The 23744-nt window shown below is 44.5% G+C and overlaps 1 protein-coding gene across 10 annotated transcripts in view; it reads left to right on the top strand.

Annotated features, from left to right (window-relative positions):
* Positions 1-23744, top strand: part of znf536 (zinc finger protein 536) — a 190672-nt gene that overhangs the window by 135630 nt on the left and 31298 nt on the right. The gene's annotated exons all lie outside the window — the stretch shown is intronic.

The following is a 23744-nucleotide window of genomic DNA, read 5'->3' as shown; positions in this document are numbered from 1 at the left end:
AAAATTCAATTCAGAACTGGCAAAATGTGATTATCTGAAGTGGGTTTGCATTAGGTTTGTATGCAAATAGAGCATAAATCATTAATATCGAAATTCTCGCCTGAATTTGGGCTGTCGAGCACATGGGCTGGGCTCGACGGCGAGCTGAGCGTCGTAAGTGGCTCTCTCTTCATTAGCATGCCCAGAGCTAGGGGTGGGTCCTTCACACCCACACACACACACATGCACACACACACACGCACACACACACACACACACACGCACACACACACGCACACACACACGCACCCACACACGCACACACACACGCACACACACACACACGCACACGCACACACACACACACACATTCACACACATTTCTCGAAATGTATTAATGGCAAATCAACAGTGATCATTCCATTCCCTCTGATATCTCATTCGAGAGTTATTTCCAGTTGGTATAGTGTGTAGTACAGAGTGCAGTGTTAAGGTTGCTATTGGTCCACTGTGTTGTTGAGGTCAGCCAATGTGGATGTGTTTCACACAGTCATTAGCCACTTGTGATCGAGGCCTATCTATAGTCATGCATGATTAGGCCTGTACTGTTGTAGTACTTAAACAGTACAACATTTGAAAGTTATACAACAGACTGTACCGTGTTACAGTGTGCACCTTTCTGTAACACTCACATGGTCTCTCGTTGGTTGAGATTGGCAGTCTGAAGAGGCAGCATTGCTGAACGCGTGGGTTAGGATAGGGCTTGGGTGGGCACGCTTAGGTGTTGCCTGGGAAAAATAGCATAACTCAAAGTGAAGCACCTCTCACAGGAGAAGGAGAGCGATAGCGACGGAGGGATATATAGAGACCGAAAGCTATGCTCACATCACTTATACGCGTATATCTCAGGCTTTCTGCGCACGAGGACACTCTGCGTCTGCCCTGTAGTGTCTGGGCTGCTGTCATTGTGGTTCTTTGTTTGTTGTTGATGATTGTTAGATAAACGGTTATCTTGATTCGCCTGCTTTAGAAAAGTGAACAATTGCTTGTTTGGACAAGTATGAACCAACAACTCAGTGTCACGGTAATAGGAAATAGAAACGTCTGTTACCACGACCAGGCTTTAGATTTTCCTCTGTCCTCATCTATTGCTAAGCTACAGGACGAGACTGGCTCGGTGTAACTAACAGACAGTGTCACAAAGGCGAGACTGGCTCGGTGTAGGTAACAGACAGTGTCACAAAGGCGAGACTGGCTCGGTGTAGCTAACAGACAGTGTCACAAAGAGTGTACAGTATCTTACTGCGAAGAGTGTACAATATCTTACTGCTAAGAGTGTACAGTATCTTACTGCTAAGAGTGTACAATATCTTACTGCTAAGAGTGTACATTATCTTACTGCTAAGAGTGCACAGTATCTTACTGCTAAGAGTGTACAATATCTTACTGCTAAGAGTGTACAATATCTTACTGCTAAGAGTGTACAGTATCTTACTGCTAAGAGTGTACAGTATCTTACTGCTAAGAGTGTACAATATCTTACTGCTAAGAGTGTACATTATCTTACTGCTAAGAGTGTACAGTATCTTACTGCTAAGAGTGTACAATATCTTACCGCTAAGAGTGTACAATATCTTACTGCTAAGAGTGTACAGTAACTTACTGCTAAGAGTGTACAATATTTTACTGCTAAGATTGTACAGTATCTTACTGCTAAGAGTGCACAGTAACTTACTGCTAAGAGTGCACAGTATCTTACTGCTAAGAGTGTACAATATCTTACTGCTAAGAGTGCACAGTAACTTACTGCTAAGAGTGTACAATATTTTACTGCTAAGAGTGTATAGTATCTTACTGCTAAGAGTGTACAGTATCTTACTGCTAAGAGTGTACAATATTTTACTGCTAAGAGTGTACAGTATCTTACTGCTAAGAGTGTACAGTAACTTACCGCTAAGAGTGTACAGTAACTTACTGCTAAGAGTGTACAGTAACTTACCGCTAAGAGTGTACAGTAACTTACTGCTAAGAGTGTACAATATCTTACTGCTAAGAGTGCACATTATCTTACTGCTAAGAGTGCACAGTAACTTACTGCTAAGAGTGTACAATATCTTACTGCTAAGAGTGCAGTCCAATCAGAATCCTCAGCCTCAGCACCCTCACCCGAATTTTGCCACTTAACCCAGACATTCCAGGGGCATGGAAGGCACTGGCGTTTTTAGCTCGGTGACACGGTCAGGGGTAGCGCGGGCACTAGGGTTAAACAGGGTCAGTCTGTCAGTGTTAATGTTACAGCACTTGACGTGGAGGAGCAGGGCTGACAGACATGAGGATCCAAGGCAAACGTAGCTACTGACGTTAGAATGGTAAGGCGCTGGTGGTATGTCTACTGTCGAGCGTCTTCGGGGAGAAAGGCAGACCGATGGTGGGTGTAAGGGGTGCAGGGAAGTAGGGGGGTGGGGTGGGGGAGGGGGGTTGTATGTCTCCCCCTCTTGATAATAGTTCATAAGGGCATAACACCCCCTGCTGGAATTGCAGAGGAAGAAGAGGGGGAGAAGGAGGAGACAGAGTGGAAAGAGTGAACGAGGGATACTGAGAGGTATTTTCGAGTGAGAGAAGGAGACGGATCATTGTCTATAACAATATTTCTGGTGAGAAGACGTGTGAATCCACCACGTGGCCCTTTGGGTTTATCAATTTACAAAGCCCCTCAAATGCAGGCGCAGTATGTTCCCGATGCGCGTTGCACAAGTGGCTCATGCCAAGCTCGCACCGCGGGAAGTTCAGGAGGAGGAGGAGTAGGAGGAGGAGGGAAAGAGAGAGAGAGAGAAGAAGAAGAAGAAGAAACAGCGAACACAGACACAGATTGCCTGTGTCAGGAACACAAACTATGTAAAAAAATAAAAAATAAAAAGTAAATGTATTCAAGCCTTCTCTGATATTTTTAGCCCTGAGTACAGCCTCCTCTGACAGCGTCGGTCTGCTAGCCTATGCTCACGGGAGATTTTTCGGTTTCTTGTCAGGGGGTTGTGGGGTTGTAGGGTTGGTTGACTACTTAGTTGTAGCAGTGTTCATGTCACTGGTGGCCAATTATCTCTGTCAAGAGGGAGAGATTTGAAGGCGGCCCTCCCTGTGTGGGACTTGAACCCGCAATCGTAGAGGTTAGACACAGGGTTGTGCTACTTCAGGGCCTGTCAGCCCCCCCTCCACTACTGAGCAGAGCCTGTGTCAAGCTCAGACCAGATTAATAAAAGGATCATATGGGTGGGTCCCTCTGAACAGGTTCTTTAAAGTTATTATGATCGTTAAAAACATAAGGTACCTTTCCTTGACTGGGGGAAGTCACCGATATACAGGATCAGAGCTGGTATTACAGCTCCGTTACTTTCTCTGTCGAGAAGAAAGCAGGGCTTTGCAGTTCAAACACTTCCTCTCATACTGCTACTCATACAGTATCTCTCTCTCTCTCGCTGTCTCTCTATCTCTCTCTCTGTCTCTCTCTCTGTCTCTCTCTCTCTCGCTGTCTCTCGCTGTCTCTCGCTCTCTCTCTCTCTCTCTCTCTCTCTCTCTCTCCGTCTCGCTCTCTAGTTCTCTTTCTGTCTATTTCTCTCTCTCTCTATTCTCTCTCTATCTATTTCTTTCTATTTCTCACTCACTTTATTTCTCTCTCTTTCTGCCGTGCGCACAAACACGCACACATACGTAATCATACATTCGGATGCTGTAGTGAAATACAGTCTCTGAAACAGTCTCTGCATGCACACACACGCACACACACACACACGCACGCGCACGCACACACACACACACACACACACACACACACACACGCACACACACACGCACGCACACACACACACACACACACACACACACACACACACGCACGCGCACGCACACACACACACACACACACACACACACACACACACACACACACACACACACACACACACACAGATTAAAGCCTGTGTTCTTTACAGCTTTTTCAATTTGCTGCTCAGTAATTACAAAAGCCACCTAATTCAGGGACCCATGGACTATTATAGGAAAACAGAGTGAGCGACAGTGATACCAGCATTCTCAGTCAGAGTCGAAAGATATTTATATATTTTCTGTGTTTTATTTTCTCCCTTACTGTGTAACCCTCTTAATACACTACGATAGGATGAAACCTGGTAATTGCCAATAATACTGTCCTCATCAGGTGGCTAATTATCATTAATTTGGTCTTTGTTAGTCTGTTAGTGTACAAACACAGCCACACAGCTCTGACAAGTAGGGAGGGCTGGGTACAACCAGCCACACAGCTCTGACAAGTAGGGAGGGCTGGGTACAACCACAGCAACACAGCTCTGACAAGTAGGGAGGGCTGGGTACAAACAGCCACACAGCTCGGACAAGTAGGGAGGGCTGGGTACAACCACAGCAACACAGCTCTGACAAGTAGGGAGGGCTGGGTACAACCACAGCAACACAGCTCTGACAAGTAGGGAGGGCTGGGTACAACCACAGCAACACAGCTCTGACAAGTAGGGAGCGCTGGGTACAACCACAGCAACACAGATCTGACAAGTAGGGAGCGCTGGGTACAACCACAGCATCACAGTTCTGACAAGTAAGGATGGCTGGGTACAGCCACAGCCACACAGCTCTGACAAGTAGGGAGGGCTGGGTACAACCACAGCAACACAACTCTGACAAGTAGGGAGGGCTGGGTACAACCACAGCAACACAGCTCTGACAAGTAGGGAGGGCTGGGTACAACCACAGCAACACAGCTCTGACAAGTAGGGAGGGCTGGGTACAACCACAGCCACACAGCTCTGACAAGTAGGGAGGGCTGGGTACAACCACAGCAACACAGCTCTGACAAGTAGGGGGGGCTGGGTACAACCACAGCAACACAGCTCTGACAAGTAGGGAGCGCTGGGTACAACCACAGCAACACAGATCTGACAAGTAGGGAGGGCTGGGTACAACCACAGCCACACAGCTCAGACAATTAGGGAGGGCTGGGTACAACCACAACAACACAGCTCTGACAAGTAGGGAGGGCTGGGTACAACCACAGCAACACAGCTCTGACAAGTAGGGAGGGCTGGGTACAAACAGCCACACAGCTCTGACAAGTAGGGAGGGCTGGGTACAAACAGCCACACAGCTCTGACAAGTAGGGAGGGCTGGGTACAACCACAGCAACACAGCTCTGACAAGTAGGGAGCGCTGGGTACAACCACAGCAACACAGATCTGACAAGTAGGGAGGGCTGGGTACAACCACAGCAACACAGCTCTGACAAGTAAGGAGGGCTGGGTACAACCACAGCAACACAGATCTGACAAGTAGGGAGGGCTGGGTACAACCACAGCAACACAGCTCTGACAAGTAAGGAGGGCTGGGTACAACCACAGCAACACAGCTCTGACAAGTAGGGAGGGCTGGGTTAGCTCAATTCACTAAGCCACCTGTGCGTGTGCTAACGGCCATTAGAGTCTATCTCACACTGATGTGTGCTGAAATGAGTGAGATTGTGTTTAACACTAATGACCTGCACTAATGTCAACGAGAACCTGTCTCACACTGATGATCCCTTCTAAAAGTAGTGAGTTGACAAACTACCCGACTGGGAGCAACGCACGTCCTTCCCTGCATGGGTCAAACCAATAGGTCTCTGACCATCGTCACTGTTCCCCCGTTCAAAACGCTGGTGAGATCAGCCTTCTGTGGATCGTTCCCACACCCATGGAGTCTTCTTTTGATAACATCGCTGGAGGGGGAGAGTTCTCCCACGATTAAGCTGTCTTGGGGATGTCGGTTTCTCTGAGTTTCTTAGGCGACAGACAGTGTTGACGATTCTCTTTTTGTGCAGTGTGAGAGGACGAGCTGACGGGTGAAGCAGAGGTGCTATTTCACATGTGCAATATTACCATTTTAACTTGCGCCGAGGTGAATTATCACCTTGTCACTCACCAGTGCAAATACTAGTTTCAAAGAGCAATTAGTTGTAATAGCTGTTGTCATCCCCTCTGGATGATACCTGTTGCTCTCCCTTAGCAGCCGTGGGATCTCTAAAAATATCCCCCCCCCCCTGCTAATTTCCCAGATATTAACTCTTCTGTGCTGAAAAGCTTTTGAAAGGCTTCATATTCTCCCCTTCTCTTTCTAGCTCGATTACCTTGATGATATTGGCCTCGTCATTTCCTGAAAGTACAGCGAATGGAGTATCAAGTTCACCTCGGAATGGGAGTATGAATATCGGATGCTAACAACTACATGACAATTATTCTATTCATTATTTTAGAAGCGAGCGAGAGAGCGAGAGAGAGAGAGAGAGAGAGAGAGAGAGAGAGAGAGAGAGAGAGAGGAAATATCTGGGCTGGGATCTTGGGAGTTGCAGAAAGTAGCTGTTCCCATTCATACGGTAATGGATGCAGGTTTGTGTCTCTGCCTGTGGGTGCATGTGTGCATTATATTCAATATAACAAAACATAAAACAATGGGTTATAAATTGGCCTTCCAACCCAATATACCGCATTTGATATGATTTTGCTTTCCATCTTGTTATTTCGGTGTTTGTTTCTCTCACTCCTGTAGACTTTTGTTCAGATTTGAGATATTCCTCTTAGCGCCGGGGTTCTCTTCCCAAGGCGCCCTTAGATGTAAAGGAGTCGGCCTCGGCGGGGTTTGTACTGATAAAGCAACTCTTCCTGCGAGAGTGCAGGTACACCGCGCGTGCAGCACAAACATAATAAGCGTACTTACATCGCCAGCCGACACATAATGAGGGAACTTCAACGAAAACAGAGAGAACGAGAGACGGGGGGGGGGGGGGGGGGGGGGGGGAGTGGATACAACGGGAGAGAGAGAGAGAAAAAGAAACTATGTCACCTTTTATTCGCTCTATTATTCAACATCAATGGTAGCATGGCGTGATGCTAATAAAATACAATTTTAAAAAACACACAATAACACAAGTATAGACAGATGAGCTACAGCGGCGTTTTGAAAAGTATACTGTGGCAATTAGGGACAAATAACTAGCGTTATTTCCGGTCTTGTTGTCTTGTGAAGGATGATCCGGACCCCTAAGCCATGTTTGATTTAAACATTTAGAAAAGAAAGACGTTTCACGAAGAGGGAAACGTTATTGCCTGAAGAAGTAAGCCCAACACATTATAACATTGGCTGTTTAAAAAAAATGCACTTAATTCCTCTGTAGAGATGGAAATAACCAGCACCCGCTTCTGCATTGTTTCATGCAAATCCCATAGACTGGATTTAGAATGGTGCATTGTTTTGTTTTTTGGAGAAATATGGGGGAGGTGGACTAGTTGTCGCTCTAATTACAGTCATTTAATCAGGATTACAAAGGTTACCTAGGATGAGGCTATGAGAGAGGCACTGCAAGGACGTCTGCTTTACCCGTAGATACAGGCATGTTATGTGTATGTTCTTACTCCACGCCTGCCTTTTTTGACGATGATTTCATGCTTGAAACAATTACATTCTTCTCAGACTGAGAAAATAAGAGCGTTCTATTGTTTCCTCTCTCTCTCTCTCTCTCTCTCTCTCTCTCTCTCTCTCTCTCGCTCTCTCGCGCTCTCTCTCTCTCATTTCTCTTCTCTCTCTCTGAGCCTTGTTAACTAGGAGCCAAAGAGAATCCATTTTAATCTGATTAATAACTTAGTTGATCACATATAACCTAATTTTCATTCAGTGCTGCCCTTGTCCACAGAGTCATATACAAAATGACCTTTGAGTCGCCACGGCTACCATAAAGCACAATAAGCGCCATTGTACTGTCAAAAAAAAGCTGAAGATGTTTTACATCATTACAAGACTTTAATGTTCCCATCTTTTCAAATGCGATGCCTTCCACAAAAGGCCACCCTCCAATTGAGGGGCCATTAGGCCTGGACTCGAGTTTCCTGGGGCTAGGAGATGGGAAGAACTTTTCTCCTGCATTCACAGTAATATGAATCGTCCTTTTAAAACAGATATGGTTACATATTCGTTTTGAAAGGTACAGTAACTGCTCAGCTTAAGCTGTCTCCAACAGTGGGGCTTTTGTTTCCTGACAAACCTAATAACTGTCCCTTGATCCCATCTCTCTCTCTCTCTCTCTCTCTCTCTATCTCTCTCTCTCTCACTCTCTCTCTCTCTCTCTCTCTCTCTTACAATCAGGCACACAGAGACACACTCATGCAAGTTTGAAAAAATCTGAAAATTTACCAGGTTCAATTTGTTGGTTGAGAATTTATAACTGATCGCCTCTTTCTCGATTTTGTTTTTATGTTTTTATGAAAAAAAGTGTTTTTGACATCATCTGGATGAATCTGCATTTGATTTGCTGATATGAGTAGCTATCCCAAAGGAAACCTTGTGAGATTGAATTATACCCAGAAATGAGAAACGTAAAGAAAAGACAAACACAAATACACAGTCTCTCTCTCTCGCTTTCTCATTTTCTCTCTCTCTCTCTCTCTCTCTCTCTCTCTCTCTCTCTCTCTCTCTGTCTCTCTCTCTCTCTCTCTCTCTCTCTCTCTCCCTTTCTCATTTTCTCTCTCTCTCTCTCCCTGCATGTTGTAAAAAGTAATTAGAAGAATAATAATATAAAAGGCCACATGCATACATACATTTGTGTATATATACGTACCAGTCTTTCATATGATTCGGCCACAAAGCTAAAAACTCCATCTGATAACATTGATGTAGTATTTTATTCCCCATTAGAAACATGTGCTGTTGCATAGCTATCTGTTCTGAAACGTGGAACCTCTAGCAGAGGATGAATTCTGGGTCCGGGATTCACGAGGCAGAAATTCCTGTAAAATCAAGCCCGGCATGCACCAGTTTCCAGAAATTGTAAGAACGTTATGGTTTATAGTTTTCATTGGACGCAGGGGAAAAAAGGTTGGAGGGATGAAGCTGTGGATTAACACCGTACTTTAAGATCCATCTTTTTTTTTTTTTAACGTGAAACCTCATCCCGGCTCATTCTGGAAAGCTCGTCTTATTAACCACGTTTTTATATATCGCCCTTTGTGTCCTATTTTCCTACCAACTCTAAGTGCGCGCTTTTGACGAGCTCCGCATCACTAGTTTTGCCAGTTATACAAACACATTCTTTAAGCTTTTAAACACAGAACAATGGCAAAGCGCATAGCTGTGCACATTAATGCGTTTGGGGATGGAAAGAAGGGAAATAGAAAGAGACCAGCAGAGCTCGGCTGCACTGCCCTCCCTTCCTCATCCCTCCATGTCCCCCCCCCCCCCCCTGGAAAAAAAACAACAAACCAAATCTCCCCCTCCATCGTCAAATCCAGGCTGATCTGTATGCCACAGATGCTAACAGACAAACATCATATTCCCGGGCTTCAGCCTCTAATTGACTGAACAAGGATCGGTCACACTTATAAGTAGCGTTCCATAATGGATTTCCTTGTTTGTGCGCTTTTAACTGGCAGTGCAAATGGAAGGCAAAATGTGTCTTTATTACCAAAAAAAAAAAAAAAACAACAGTGCTCCTTTTTCGTGAAGATGGTATCGGCACCTCTCTGTTTGTTGCAAGGTCAACGGAGGCTGACAGGCTGACAAACGATCTCAAGATGGCCGCATCATCTGTCCTGTTATTGTTTTAAAAAAAACAACAAAAAAAAACACAAGATGAATGCAACATCTTTTTTTTTCTCTTCTCTTTTTTAACATTTTGAATCTCTGATCGTGTAAAATGGGCGAGAGAGAGACTAAAATAGGCACCTGATTTTTCATGGCATGCATGTTGTCATCTCTCCTCCAAGGCCTGGGAGAAAAACGGAAAGAATCTTTCAAAATCTGCACTTCTCATATTTGTGTATCACGAGGACTTGGCAAAAGGCAGGGGTTCGGTATTATAGACAAGCTGGTCATCAGATGGGAGTTGGGTTTTATTTCTCTGTCTTTTCCCTCTCCCTCCTCCTCTCATTTGCTTCCCGTCCAAGATGTGTCTCATTTTTCGTACTGGACAGCTACAACAGAATGCTCGAGAACTCCATGTCCTTGAGGACAGGACAACTTTTAATTTGAATCATTTGATAGATTTGTTTTCTTCTTCGTCTTCGTTATTATTGTTTTCTTTTTGTCTTTTCGGCCTCATTATTGGCAATATGGATGAACAATAAGTGGGAAAGAATTCTGCTAAACTTCAACTTCAACAATGACGGCCACTTTGGCAAAACACTAAGTTCGTTTTTTAATTACCTGACTTTCTAATGCTGTTGTCATCTCCGAGACAATAGCCCTTTTCTCTGATGTTTTTATTATGTTCTCATTTGGATGGCTACACTCTGCAGGTAGTCCGTGCATACTGCATACCCCCCCCCCCCCCCCCCCACTGTACACTACCCCCCATCCCTCCCCACACTTCCATACCTTGTTTTTTTAGGATGTTTAATTGCATTAAGAGACGTTTTCGAGAGAACTAGACAAAGTGTCATCGCTTTTTAAAACACAATTAGGTAACACCTCGTCAGGGCTTCTGTCTGGCGTTGTTGACAGGCCCGTGAACAATCGTGGCAACATCGCCTTGCATCTGCTGGCATTGTGCTCGTCAACAGGAGTGACAGCCGTTTCATGGAGAGAACCCCGCCGATCCCTGCCATGTCCCAAGCTCGTCAGCCTGTAATTTAAGCAAATCAATAAGCTGCAAGGTGTGGCGTGCAGGACGTAGGCAGACGAGGAGTAGTGGATTTCACTAGCGCTAATGACTCTGTTTCATGATCAACAACGCCCCCTCCCCTCCTCTTCCTCCTCTTCATCTGACAAAATGAAAAGCCTGCTCGTTGATTTGAAAAACAACATTCAGCAACTTTATCAAAAGTAGAGGAAAAGAGAGCATTTGGGCAGCAGGCACAAGTTTTGTTTTGTCTTTCTCTTCTTTTCACGTCTCTCTCTCTCTCTCTCTCTCTCTCTCTGTCTCTCTGTCTCTCTCTCTCTCTCTCTTTCTCTCTCTGTCTCTCTCTCTCTCTCTCGCTCTCTTATTTAAATAAGAAAAGTGTAGCGCGGTACACCTGAAGTTTTAGAAGTAAATTCTATGTTCCAGACTGTTAGCTTGATGCCATCATCATTGTTTCATCAGACGGTTTGACAAAAATTTACATGATGCTGATGATGATGGTAATGACCATGATGATGATGAGACAGTGCAGACCCAGTGTTTTCTGGCTGCCCATCTGCCTGATTAAAAAGCTCATCCTGGTCACAGGATTCACTTTAACTGGGTCTGAATGGGAAAGAGATTTTCAAAAATATAGACGCAAAAATTTTGGGGGGGAACTGGTATAATTTGGTTAGCACTACACAATCTTATGCTCTGAATTCATTACAACATGTCGTCGTTAATGTCGTCACTTCCGTACTGGGCAGAGTTGGATTCACTGATACAATTAAATTAATTGAACAAGGGCCATTGGCTTTGGCTGAATGCAGAGGCAGCATTATTGGATATTACAACTAGGAGCTGACGCAGGAAGACGAAGCATATAGGGGCAAAAGTAATGATCATATACAAATATCCATATGAGAGTGAGCCAATGTTTAAGAAGATGTATGGCTATTGATGTTTAAATAACAGTAGCGTCATGAAAAAAAAATATATATATATATTTTCTCACTGTGTCTGTAAAAAAAACACTTAATCGAACACAGTCGAGAGGCACAACAATTGAGCCCGGGGTGAGATAAAACAGAACCTTTTTGTATGCCTTGTGAACAAAACCATAAATAAATATATAACCAGTTAGCATTATGCAGGTTCGCTGTGAAAAGCATTATCTGTCTGGCATTGCCTTCCTCCTCAAGAAAATCATATTTGACAGTGCAACTCCCTGATTGAAAAAATTGTAAAAAGTTCTGACTTCAAAAGTGTTTACTCCCCATGTTTTTTAATTTGTCTGGGCATATGCAGTGTATTTGCACTTCAAATACCTGTATTTGAAGCAGGTGGTTTAAATGCCAAGAAGCGAATTGATGACAATCAACCATGAGCATCAGGGGAACTCTTCTTGCGGCTGACATTAAAACTAAACGAACAGCAGCTAAACAAACACATACAAATATAACTCCAGCCTCCACCCTACCTCATTCTCTCTCTCTCCCTACCTAATTCTCTCTCTCTCTCTCTCTCTCTCTCTCCTCTCTCTCTCTCTCTCTCTCTCTCTCTCTCTCTCTCTCTCCCTCTCTCTCTCTCTCTCTCCCTCTCTCTCTCTCTCCCTCTCTCTCTCTCCCTCTCTCTCTCTCTCTCTCTCTCTCTCCACCCTCTCCTCACTCGCTCATATTTTAATATTCCTGTACATCTGAGTATCAGTGCGTATAGGGCTGGATACACAGCCTTGTGTTTAAACAGACTGTGGCTCAGTGGTTTAAAAAATAAAAAGTAGAAAATAAACAGGGTTTGGGCTGGGAGGAATATATTCAGTGCCAAACAGCGCCAAACCCCCGCTCCCCATCTACCCCCATCCCCCTCGCCCACCCCTCTCTCATTTCATCGCTTCCATATTCATTTCTGGAATTTACAGTAAATCCAATAGCTGTCAATCATGAATTAAAACTCACATTTTTACAACGGGAGGAAACAGCTGCTTCAACATTTACAGCAAGACCACTCTAAAACATTAAAGGCATGTCACCACCACTGCAAGGCCCTACATCTGCAACCATCTGTTTTCTATTAAACATTACACCAAACACCGCTATTTCCTTGCTTTTAGAGCCACACAGGAAAACAGAATTGACAGTAAAACCTTGACGTGATTTGTTTTTACTCACACCCGATCCAAAATGTCAAAAGCAAGACAAAAAAAAAAAGTTTATAAAAATCAGCTAGCTTAAGAAGGTCATGTTAAGTGACCCAGACAATATGCTGATGGTTATCAACAAGACTCGAGTCTCTTTAATGACTTTGTTCATTCCCGACTCTCAGATGTGATTTGATTTCTTTCTTTCCCATCGTTTTCTGATGTGCTCACACGGGGGTGTGGAGTCACAGAGAGTCTGATGTGGCTGCAGGGACATTTGAGGCCCTGGCGCCCTGTAAGGACGGAGAGAACACAGAGTGCGTGGATTCGGGAAAGGGATGCTGAAATATTCCGTTGCAGCCGAGTGGAGGAGAATTATGGTCAGTGTCAAAGGTAAACAATTACGACACCGTGAGTCACTTTTTGGAGCAGGCGTGAAGGAAGATCATTTCGCCTTCTTAGTAGGTAATTTCCTTTGTCTTCTGAGTGCTATTTCACATGTTTGCATAAATCAGGGTGGTCATTTTAAAACCAGGGCAGCGAGAGAAAAAGCACTTTTATTTTTTTTCAAGCAACATTTTGTTCAAATGAAAGGATTGCCAATTTGGAACGAAGTACGGATGGATTCCGAAGACCCCCCCCCCCCCCCCCCATCCTGTCTTAGTCTATCTTCTCAGCAAAGCTTTTGTCCACTTCAGTCTGTTGTTTTAGTCGTTTTCCCGATCGACGGCGTTGGTTGGATCTGCTGAGAGATGTCCCTCCATCAGGGGGTTGTGATGTCATTGACAGTGTGTGATTCATTAGGAGACCAGTGTACTGAGAGTGACAGAAAGACTCTGATTAACAAGCTCTCTGTTTTTCTCCTCCTCCTCCTTTTATTTTTTTCATCCTCGAAATGAGAACTCCCGTTGCTCCAAACCACATTTCTCGCTCTCCTTCTCCGTGTCTCTCCCTCCCTCTTTCCCCCTCTCATCCCGTCGAAGATGGCAGGAGTCACAGGTGTGTGGCAATAATTACACATACACTCAGGAAAATAATGTCATTTCCCCCCATTTAATAAGTCCCCTGTAAAATGCGAAGGGGTGCCCATGAGGAGGGGATGCTTAAATCTTATCTGATACACCCCTCCTAACTTAATCATATGGTTCTTAAGAGCAGGGCTCGGGCAGCTGGGGCTCCGTAATATGCATGCAATATGTGTGTAAAGCGATATGCTTTAATTTTGAGCCCACTTTAAGCAGCAACAAAATCTGTTTATAAGGGAGACATTTACAATAGGAAAAAAGCAGTTAACTCTTTCATTCTTACCGTGACAAAGGACATCTGTGTTGTCTCAGAGTTGTACTGTATATCTAATATTTAGGTGAGCGTTTCTTCATGGTAATGTCAATATTCTATGATGTAGTGTACATCACTGTACACTACTCTACATTTGATTCGAATAATGGACCTTTTAGAAAAAGTCATTACAGTCAGTATAGGCTTGATGTAGAATCATTGCACGATTATAAGCAACACAATTATGATTAGGGGTTTATTGTGATTAAAATACGCTTGGAAGGTAGGGAACAACTCTATGGGGTTGAGCAGTGGTGTTGTGGAGCGGCACCATCTAGTGTGTCAGCAATGGGTGCTACCAGAGACCATTAGGGAAGAGAGAGAGAGAGGGTAGTGGGGAGGCAGTAGAGGCTTTGGGGGAGAGGAGGGGTGGTGGGGGGTGGGGGGACTTCAAAAAGCCTCCGACTCAAGCTGCCGCTGGCCCTGACCACTCCACAGATGCTTTTGTTCATCTCTCTCGTTCTCTTCTCCCCCCCTCCTCTCTTCCCTGTGTCTTTGGTGATACACTGGGAGCGGGGATATCAAAGTAGAGCTGTCTGTTAAGACTTCAAACCAGGCCCGTCCGTCAACCCCAATCATATCTGCGCCCGAAACGGAAGGCTCCGACTCGAGTGGAATATTTGATCTGTCCTCTTCAGGAGGATCAACAGTCAAAAACGCCAGTGAGAGTTAAAGAGGGGGGAGGAAGCGGCACTGGGGGGGTGGGGGGGGGGTGGGGGGGGGGCGCCCAGCCATGAAAACACCCCACTTGACTTCAGAAAGGCCAGTCTGTGCACATAAAAGTCAGACATGTTCTCCTCAATACTGGAGATATATATTTAACGTCTGACACATGTAGCTTGTAGGATACGAGGCCCGACAACATTTATTCTATTGAGTGTCTTGACGTCGGAGCCTGTTGCGTGTCAGTGGAGAAAGTTCCTCATTCTAAGTGGAATGCTTTTTCTCATTAAATCCAAAGGCAAATCCACATCTCTCTTCCTCTAGCTCTCCCCCCTCGCACTCTCTTCCTCTATCTTCAACGCCATCTCTATCTGGATCTCGATATCCCTATCTCTTATCTATCCCCTGTATCTATCTTTATTTCAGTCTATCTATCATCCAGTTATTCATAGACATTGATATGAGGGTGGGTGCTGGTGGTATAGTTAGCTCTTAAATCCCCTGTCTGTGAGATCAGACTACATAATTACCTATCGCATTAAAGCCTTTTATGTCCAGGAGACTTAGGCCCTGCTCTTAATCACATAGGGCAGCGCTGTAGCAGCTGGTGGCATTAGTGGCACAGAGTGTGCTCAGGGGCGGCATTTCTTGACGGGGACTAACTGACGGGGGTGCCCTCTGGGCCCTCACTATCCCACAATCTATAGGAGGTGGGGTGGATGGATGGACGGGTGGTCTGGATCAATAGTGCAGTTCGTGGATTTTTTTTTAGGGCATCGTGTTCGGTTGGATTCGGTCCCCAACAACCATGTCAATCCATTGAGACGGACTCTGTCTTCATGATATGCCCTCGTCTTCAGTCAATCAGTCGGGAATCGTCCTTCCAAGCCGAAGCACAACCAGGGGCACATCCGTCTCCTCATAACCCCATCCCCAGCCTTCACTACTAAAGCAGAAACACCCCGCATCCTCTTGTGTGCACGTGTCACGCCACAGGAACAGACGCACGGGGCTTATATCTTTCCTATGACTGGTCAGTCTATTATACTTTAAGCCCTGGCGAACGTGGCGTTAGTGTATCCAGTACCTACCTAATCTGTGGTTTCCGGTCTGCTGCACCTTCCATGTGTTCCAGGAAGTGCCAGATTACAAGCACACACAGTGGTCAATGCTCATCACGCCAAGTCCCTCTCTCCTTGTCCTGCTAATATGATGTAATTAGAGCAACTGATTTATGTGCTAATCACAGGCATGGCAACTCACAGAGCTGCTTATGAACACACCGTCACCTGCACAAGGCCAACGTAGCCATGCTACGACAGGTCACAGTCGCTATGGTCTTTCAACTGTTCTTCTGACAAGCCCCGTAAAGGACTGTAAGTCAATGCAGTCGTTTCAGAAGAGGCCTGAACTACTGTAATGCGATTTATGTCCACAATTTTGGATAGGAGAAGACATACACTCATGTACAGTCACATTTAATTTGATTTATTTAACTAGGCAAGTCAGTTAAGAACACATTCTTATTTACATTCTTGTTTACACTCTAGGCTACCGTCCACCCCGATAATATCATCCAGACACATGTATGCACAGGTAGCATCAGCTTGACAACCGTGCTCTCTAATACGACCAGTTATTCAGGTGTACAAGGGAAGGAATTTCAAATATAGGGGTCTTTAGCCTCTTCAGGTTTTTTTCTCTCTCCACTCTGCAACTTGTCAATTACGGAGACAAGAAGGAGTGGATTGGGATGTTGCTGTTTAAGGGTGGGAGGTTATAGGGATGGATGCGGTTGTAAATTGCTCTGCATCTGCTGCCGCGTCCCATGGAAGTGAAGAACATACTGAATCTGATTTCCTGACATGCTATGACAAGCCAGCCCCTTATGAACAGTCTCCAATTATTGTTTTTTATTAAAAAAAAGGATGGTGTATTCGGTGTGTATGTGTTTATAGGTGTTTACTTGTGTGTGGTCATTGTACTTGCTTTCAACATGAACAAACAAACAAATGAATACATTTCGATAGCATTCGGATTTGGGGAGGGGGGGTTGGGAGTAGGGGGGTGCTCATTTTAGTAACAGATGTCCACGCAGTGGCTGGTAGGACAGCACTTCACCATCAACACGTGTTAAGTGACAGTGACAGACAGCAGGCAGTCTATTTAATAATTCAATATATTGTAATATTTTTTCTCTCTCTCTCTCTCTCTCTCTCTCTCTCTCTCTCTCTCTGTTTTTACACTGACGGCAAAATCCAATTCCGCGACAAGGTTAGGATTACACAAATCTGCATTAAATATGCCATCTTTCGGATGGAAAATACTGACGCAGATTGTGGCTTTTGTTTGTCTGTTAATTTCTTTAGCATGTGTGCCTATGCGTTGATCATGCATCTGGGTTGAGTAATTAACATGGTGATCTACTTGCACACAAACATACACAGATACTGTACCACACACCTCATATATACCAATGGATTTTCAGGCCCGTGCCACCACAATTCCCAAGTGTTTTTCTACCAGTTTCTTTTTTGGGGGTGTGGGGGGGGGAGTACTGTAATCAGATGACTGAAAAGACAAAAGGGGAGAGTAGACACAGGTCTTTACATTCCCCCAGCACAACGATGTGGGTAAGTGAGCCTCAACTGACCAGAAATGATTTGCCTCTGTCTGTTAGACACGTAATGGAGTCATTTAACTAGTCAAATTAGGAGCTGCAGAGATGCCGCATGCTTCATTACTGGGTTCCAATGGGCACCATTTTACATTTACGTCAGGAATCATTTCAGGGCAAATTAATGTTTTTATTGTCTTTCGAAAATGCACCCACATGCTCCCAGGCTCACCACATCTAAAAGTTTAGCACCACCTAGAGGTCAGAGACGGGCACTGAGAGGGAACTCCAACCCGGCAGAGTTGTTAGGTCAGGGGGGTATCATGTTTAGATGATAGCCAGTCAGTCCATTCTTAGATCCAAACTCTAAATTCGAAGCATGTGACGGAGGATGTACAATGTGTCCACCAGCGTGGGACATCAAACTCTGAGTCTGGGACCTGTCAGCAGGAGGTTTTGACACGTCTGATTTCCAGACAAGAAGCAGGCCCCCGTCCAGAATACAGACTAACCACGTTTTGGGTTTCTATACTATTTGTATTGGGCATGTGGTGAAGGTTACCACACGTATTGGGCATGTGGTGAAGGTTACCACACGATCAGTTCTTTCCATCCAAATCATTATTTAAATCAACTCTGGATTTGATAAGATCCTCGTAGAAGTTTTGAGATTTTTTTTTGTATTAAAATATCTGTTTTGGACACAGATGATAGACTGTCGTGGTGTTCCAGCAGAGGGCTCTAGCAGTATCCATTAAGAGACTTTAGATGTGGAAGTACATGAGCAAGTACATGAGCAAGCCATAAGCACCTTTGAGTTGGCTGCTGATTTAATGTCCTGTTGAAATCCCATGTGAGAGAAATTACTAAAACAATCTACAGTTGTAGTCGGAAGTTTACATACACTTAGGTTGGAGTCATTAAAACTAATTTTTCAACCACTCCACACATTTCTTGATAACAAACTATAGTTTTGGCAAGTCGGTTAGGTCATCTACTTGATTACATATGTAATTTTTCCAACTATTGTTTACAGACAGATTATTCCACTTATCATTTACTGTATCACAGTTCCAGTGGGTCAGAAGTTTACATACACTAAGTTGACTGTGCCTTTAAACAGTTTGTAAAAATTCCAGAAAATGATGTCATGGCTTTAGAAGCATCTGATAGGCTAATACCACTCAGGATGGAGACACGTTCTGTCTCCTAGAGATGAACGTACTTTGGTGTGAAAAGTGCAAATCAGTCCCAGAACAACAGCAAAGGACCTTGTGAAGATGCTGGAGGAAACAAGTACAAAAGTATATTTTTCCACAGTAAGATGAGTCCTATATCGACATAACCTGAAAGGCTGCTCAGCAAGGAAGCAGCCAATGCTTCAAAACCGCCATAAAAAAGCCAGACTACGGTTTGCAACTGCACAACTGAGACAAAGATTGTACTTTTTGGAGAAATTACCTCTGGTCTGATGAAACAACAATAGAACTGTTTGGCCACAATGACCATCGTTATGTTTGGAGGAAAAAGAGAGATGCTTGCAAGCCGAAGAACACCATCCCAACCGTGAGGCACGGGGGTGGCAGCATCTCAAGACATCAGTCAGGAAGTTAAAGCTTGGTCGCAAATGGGTCTTCCAAATGGACAATGACCCCAAGCATACTTCCAAATTTTGTGGCAAAATGGCTCAAGGGCAAAAAAGTCAAGGTATTGGAGAGGCCATCACAAAGCCCTGACCTCAATTCCATAGAAAATTTGTGGGCAGAACTGAAAAAGTGTGTGCGAGCAAGGAGGCCTACAAACCTGACTCCAGCTCTGTCAGGAGGAATGGGCCAAAATTTACCAAACTTATTGTGGGAAGCTTGTGGAAGGCTACCCAAATCGTTTGAGCCAAGTTAAACAATTTATAGGCAATGCTACCAAATGCTAATTGAGTGTATGTAAACTTCTGACCCACTGGGAATGTGATGAAAGAAATAGATGCTGAAATAAATAATTCCCTCTCCTATTATTCTGACATTTCACATTCTTAAAATAAAGTGGTGATCCTAACTGACCTAAGACAGGGAATTTTTACTCGGATTGTATTTCAGGAATTGTGAAAAACTGAGTTTAAATGTACTTGGCTAAGGTGTATGTAAACTTCTGACTTCAGCTGTACATGTTTTTAATACCCACTCAAGGATTTTTAAATTAGTTTTTATTTTTATGGAACTCAGTTTAATCGTCTGCTTGTTTCCTCATCTAAGCGCTCTCTTGGCCGTTTGTTCTCTACTGCTTGCATTTATGTTATGCTAGATTGTAGCCATATTGTATTATGCTGATTGACAGGCAAGGATGTTTGTGTGTGTGTTTGTGTTTGTATGTCTTTTTGACTATACACACACCAGCCTAGCCCCCCCCCCCCCTTTTGCCAGACCTTGTTATGTGCTTGACATTCTGTCGATATCGTTACACCCAAACGCTGGACTGTTTGATCCCGTGTTTGGCTGGCACGCTTTTTAGCTGGAGAGGCTGTGTTTGTTCACTGCCGCAGAGCCGTGTTTCTCTCGCCGCTGTTTAAAGGCGTCCACCCGCCCACCCCAAAAGTTCACTCCTGTCTCTCTGCGATAACCCACAGTCCAACTAGACAGTACGCCTGCTCGGTTTCATACGTTGATAGAAAAGCATGTCAGATCTCTGTTAACCGGTTACATTTACAGATAAGAGAATTAAGATGTGATACTAGGAGTTTGAAATAACCTTAACTTAAAGTTACTCGATGGATTCACGGATCTCTCTACTGGTCCGACTTTTGTCAGTCGAACAGTCATTCCCTCCTCTCTTTATCTTCTTTGTCCATAAAGAAAAGGAGAGGAGAGACACATTCTTCATCTTCTGTTGTAGTTTTGTTTTTATTCTGTCTGTTCTATATTGATCCTGAGTGTGGCTGGTTATCTTTGCATGGTGGGCAGTTATAGATGAATACACAAAGCCTTTCATTTGGACAAGGGATCATTGTGCTGTCATCCTCCCACGCCTGGAGAGCAGCGAGAAGGCAGGGGGGGTGAACGGCAGCCATCGATGTGCCTTCCCGTCATCCAAGGGCATCACGTTAGTCTGAAAGAAATATCTGGGCATAGTTGCTTGAATACAGCACTTAAAATGCCCTTGCTTGACCTTTATCGCAACATATTTGGGGCATTTATTATGGATGGATATGATCAGGTTTTTGCTGGTAGGGTTAGTTCAACAGTGTGTTTCTGGCGGTCACTCCATAGTTCCAGAAGGCACTCTGCAGGACTTCACCAGGCTCAGAATTCTGGGAGAACTGCCCAGGGGTTCCGTCTGACCTCATGAGTTAAAAGTAAGCAGCATGAGATCGCGAGAAAGAGCGAGAAAAAGAGAGAGATACAGACAGGGAGAGGGAACCAGAGAGAGAGAGAGAGAGCAGAGAGAAAGAGAGACAGGGAGACAGGGAGAGCGAGCTTGTGATCAAGAGAGTTTAGGGGAGAGGGTTAACGTCATCCACTCTGACAGTTGTGTGGGGTGACATCTTGATGGTTCCGGTCCCATCCACTTCAGGCCACTCATAGGCTGGCCTGTACAGCCCACTGTTTCCCACAGACCTCTGCACCAGAGGCTCATAATTACTCTTAAAAAAGGTAATAGTGTAAAATTAATGCTGTGCTCACTCCCCGAGGGGAACAAAAGAGCCTTATTATACAACCTCGTCATCTCTCCTGTGTGTCTCAGCGCTCTACAATCACTGTTTTCAGCAGGATAAACAGCATGTGGTAAACGGAAAGAGAGAGAGAGAGAGAGAGAGAAAACGACAAAGGAAAAGTGGTTGTCTCAGCCATCAAACGGCAGTCTCTAAGTGTAACTTCTGCTCTTAATTTGTTCAAAAATATGTCTTCTCTGTTCTCAGTTCTTTGCAGTTTGTTTAATTTATTTGAGGTGCATAAACACACACACGCAAGCGTGCTCGCTCACAAACTCGCCGCTAAGTCGAGAGACGTCTTCTCATTGGGAAATCTTTCAATAAATCAATGTGGCTTTAAACACATTTCCCCCGTGACATCACTGAACTGGTAAGAACTGAACTAATCTCTTTTGAGGCTGTCGGAGAGCTTTGAACAAAATCTAGTTTGCATCTCTCAGCAAGGTTATTTGTCAATGACTTATAATCCCAGGTACATTTCCCGGGTTTTTATATTAGAAACGGGTAAATGGTTCTCATGTCTGATGTTTCTCAGCCTTGGGAAAAGAGAGAGAAGGCAAAGGAACAAAAGGAATGTTATGGATTTCAATGTCAAAACAACGAGAGGAGTGAGTGATCAAAATAGGATTGTTTCTGCATTAGCTTTAGACTTGTTTCTGCATTACCATCCTGGAAATGAGTCAACTAATGATAATGTTGATCATATTTTATACTAGTGAGATGTGCGCCATAGAAACTGAAGAACACTGTATTCTTGAGTTGTTCAATCAATATGTCTGGACAGGGAACTCCCCTTTCATCTCTCCCTACTGGCCAAACACTGGTTGAATCAGCGTTGTTTCCACATCGTTTCAATGAAATTACGTTGACCCGACGTGGAATAGATGTTGAATTGACGTCCGCGCCCAGTGGGTCCTTTCTCATCCTTATCTCAGTCATGTTGTCTACCTGTACCGTAAGACACTGTCCACACCAGACAGAGCGTCATGCACAGAGCAACGAAGTGTTCCTCTTGAGGGTGTCACTACCTTGTCTCGTCCCTCCAAGGGCACGGCACTGGCCAAGAGCAGGAACAATCATCACCAAGACTTTACCTACTTGGTAATTTATGAGGACTCAATTAGAAGCGCACACAAAGTAATGATTCTGAAAAACGCCTCGTCCGTGTGGTGAAATTTTATGTTCCGCTCGCTGCTGATTAGAACCGCCACCCCAGCTTCATAAACAGTGTTTGGAGATAAATAATTGATATTACACATTATCGCTCCGGAGCGAAAGAGAACATCTCCTTTTTTTTGTTGCCGTGGTGAGTTTGCGTAGGGGGCCATTTCACTACAGAGGCCCCACCTCCCCCCCCCCCCCCCCCCGCCCCCGACCTCCTCTGAAAAAAAAAGGAGAGAACTTTAACAGGACGCGTCCCCTTGTGCAACGTTCCTCAGTGATCACATCTTTCTGCGTCAAAAATCTTTCTTTGATTTGCCTTCGCTCTCCGAATCTGTTTCCCTCTTCGCACTAAATCTCACGGAAAACTTTTGCCATATCTGTCATCTCAAAACGGATTCTTGGTCTCAGATGTATAGTTTTGATCTTTCTCGACTGTTTACGGCCGCGTCAAGTGAGGGAAAAAAGGCTTGCCGTAAGTGCTTACACCAGCACCAAATAGTTTGACATCTTGCTCTCTAACAACGTCTTTAAAGTAAATAAAAAAAAACCTAAACAACGGCCTAGCCTGCAATTAAACTGTAGATCTGAATATGACATGTTTGTACCGGAGTCATTTCCCTTTGCCCTTTTCATGTATCGTTTTTTTTTAAAGGGATTTCTGTGTGTGTGTGTGTGTGTGTTATATTGTACGGGCTGTGTCAGATCACAAGGGGACTGTAGCCGGGGTTGAGATGTGGCCTGTGCTGATAGCCTCTGGTCACGGCTGCTTTAGTCCCTCCATCCTGTTTAAAGCTAGACAGTGGCGTTCATCCACCGTGGGCCGAAGGACGCACACACAAAGCCACGCTAAACCTTGAAGAGGCTGCCTTTCACACTGCCTCCCAACGCTCTGCCACACATGTACTTCGAGAGCTCAGTAATATGTGATACAATTCCATCCTCAAATCCATTCTCCCACACTGAGGTCACGTGTTACAGGCTGACTGAGAGGGGTAATAGGAAAGATCCTAGTGGGAGGAGCTGGTCTAATCATGAAGAGCAGGGTGTCACTGCTTAGAATGAAGGCCTGCGGTTAGAGATACTGTGCTGTAGCAGAGGCTAAGGATTCACCAGGAAGTAAAGTCCAAACAGTCCACTAGAGGTAAAAAAAGAAAAAAAAGGCTTCATATGGTGTTAAACTCAATGCCCCAATGTAGATGTGTACTATAATACCCCTCAAGTTGAATTGGACTTGACCAGAACAATAATAATCTGTGATTGATCTTGAGTTTGAGGTAAAAACAGAGATGGTGTGTGTCAGTGTATATGGACATGTTCCCCCCGACCCCCCCCCCCCCCCCCCCCCCCATTTAAAGAAGCTGTAGAATTAACAACCTGTGTATGTCAAATGTAGTTGCAGAAGAAAATCTTCTGTTTCTTTCGCTGTTTCTGTTACTGGAGCGGAAACAATGAGCCTCCTGGATGTGCTGGCTGACCATGGCAGGGTAAGAGAGGGAGGGAG

Source organism: Oncorhynchus mykiss, chromosome 6 (genome assembly GCF_057628025.1).
Source record: "Oncorhynchus mykiss isolate SJ-2025 chromosome 6, ASM5762802v1, whole genome shotgun sequence".
Lineage (NCBI taxonomy): Eukaryota > Metazoa > Chordata > Actinopteri > Salmoniformes > Salmonidae > Oncorhynchus > Oncorhynchus mykiss.
The sequence above is the reverse complement of the archived record's forward strand: the minus strand, read 5'-3'. Positions and strand labels throughout refer to the sequence as shown.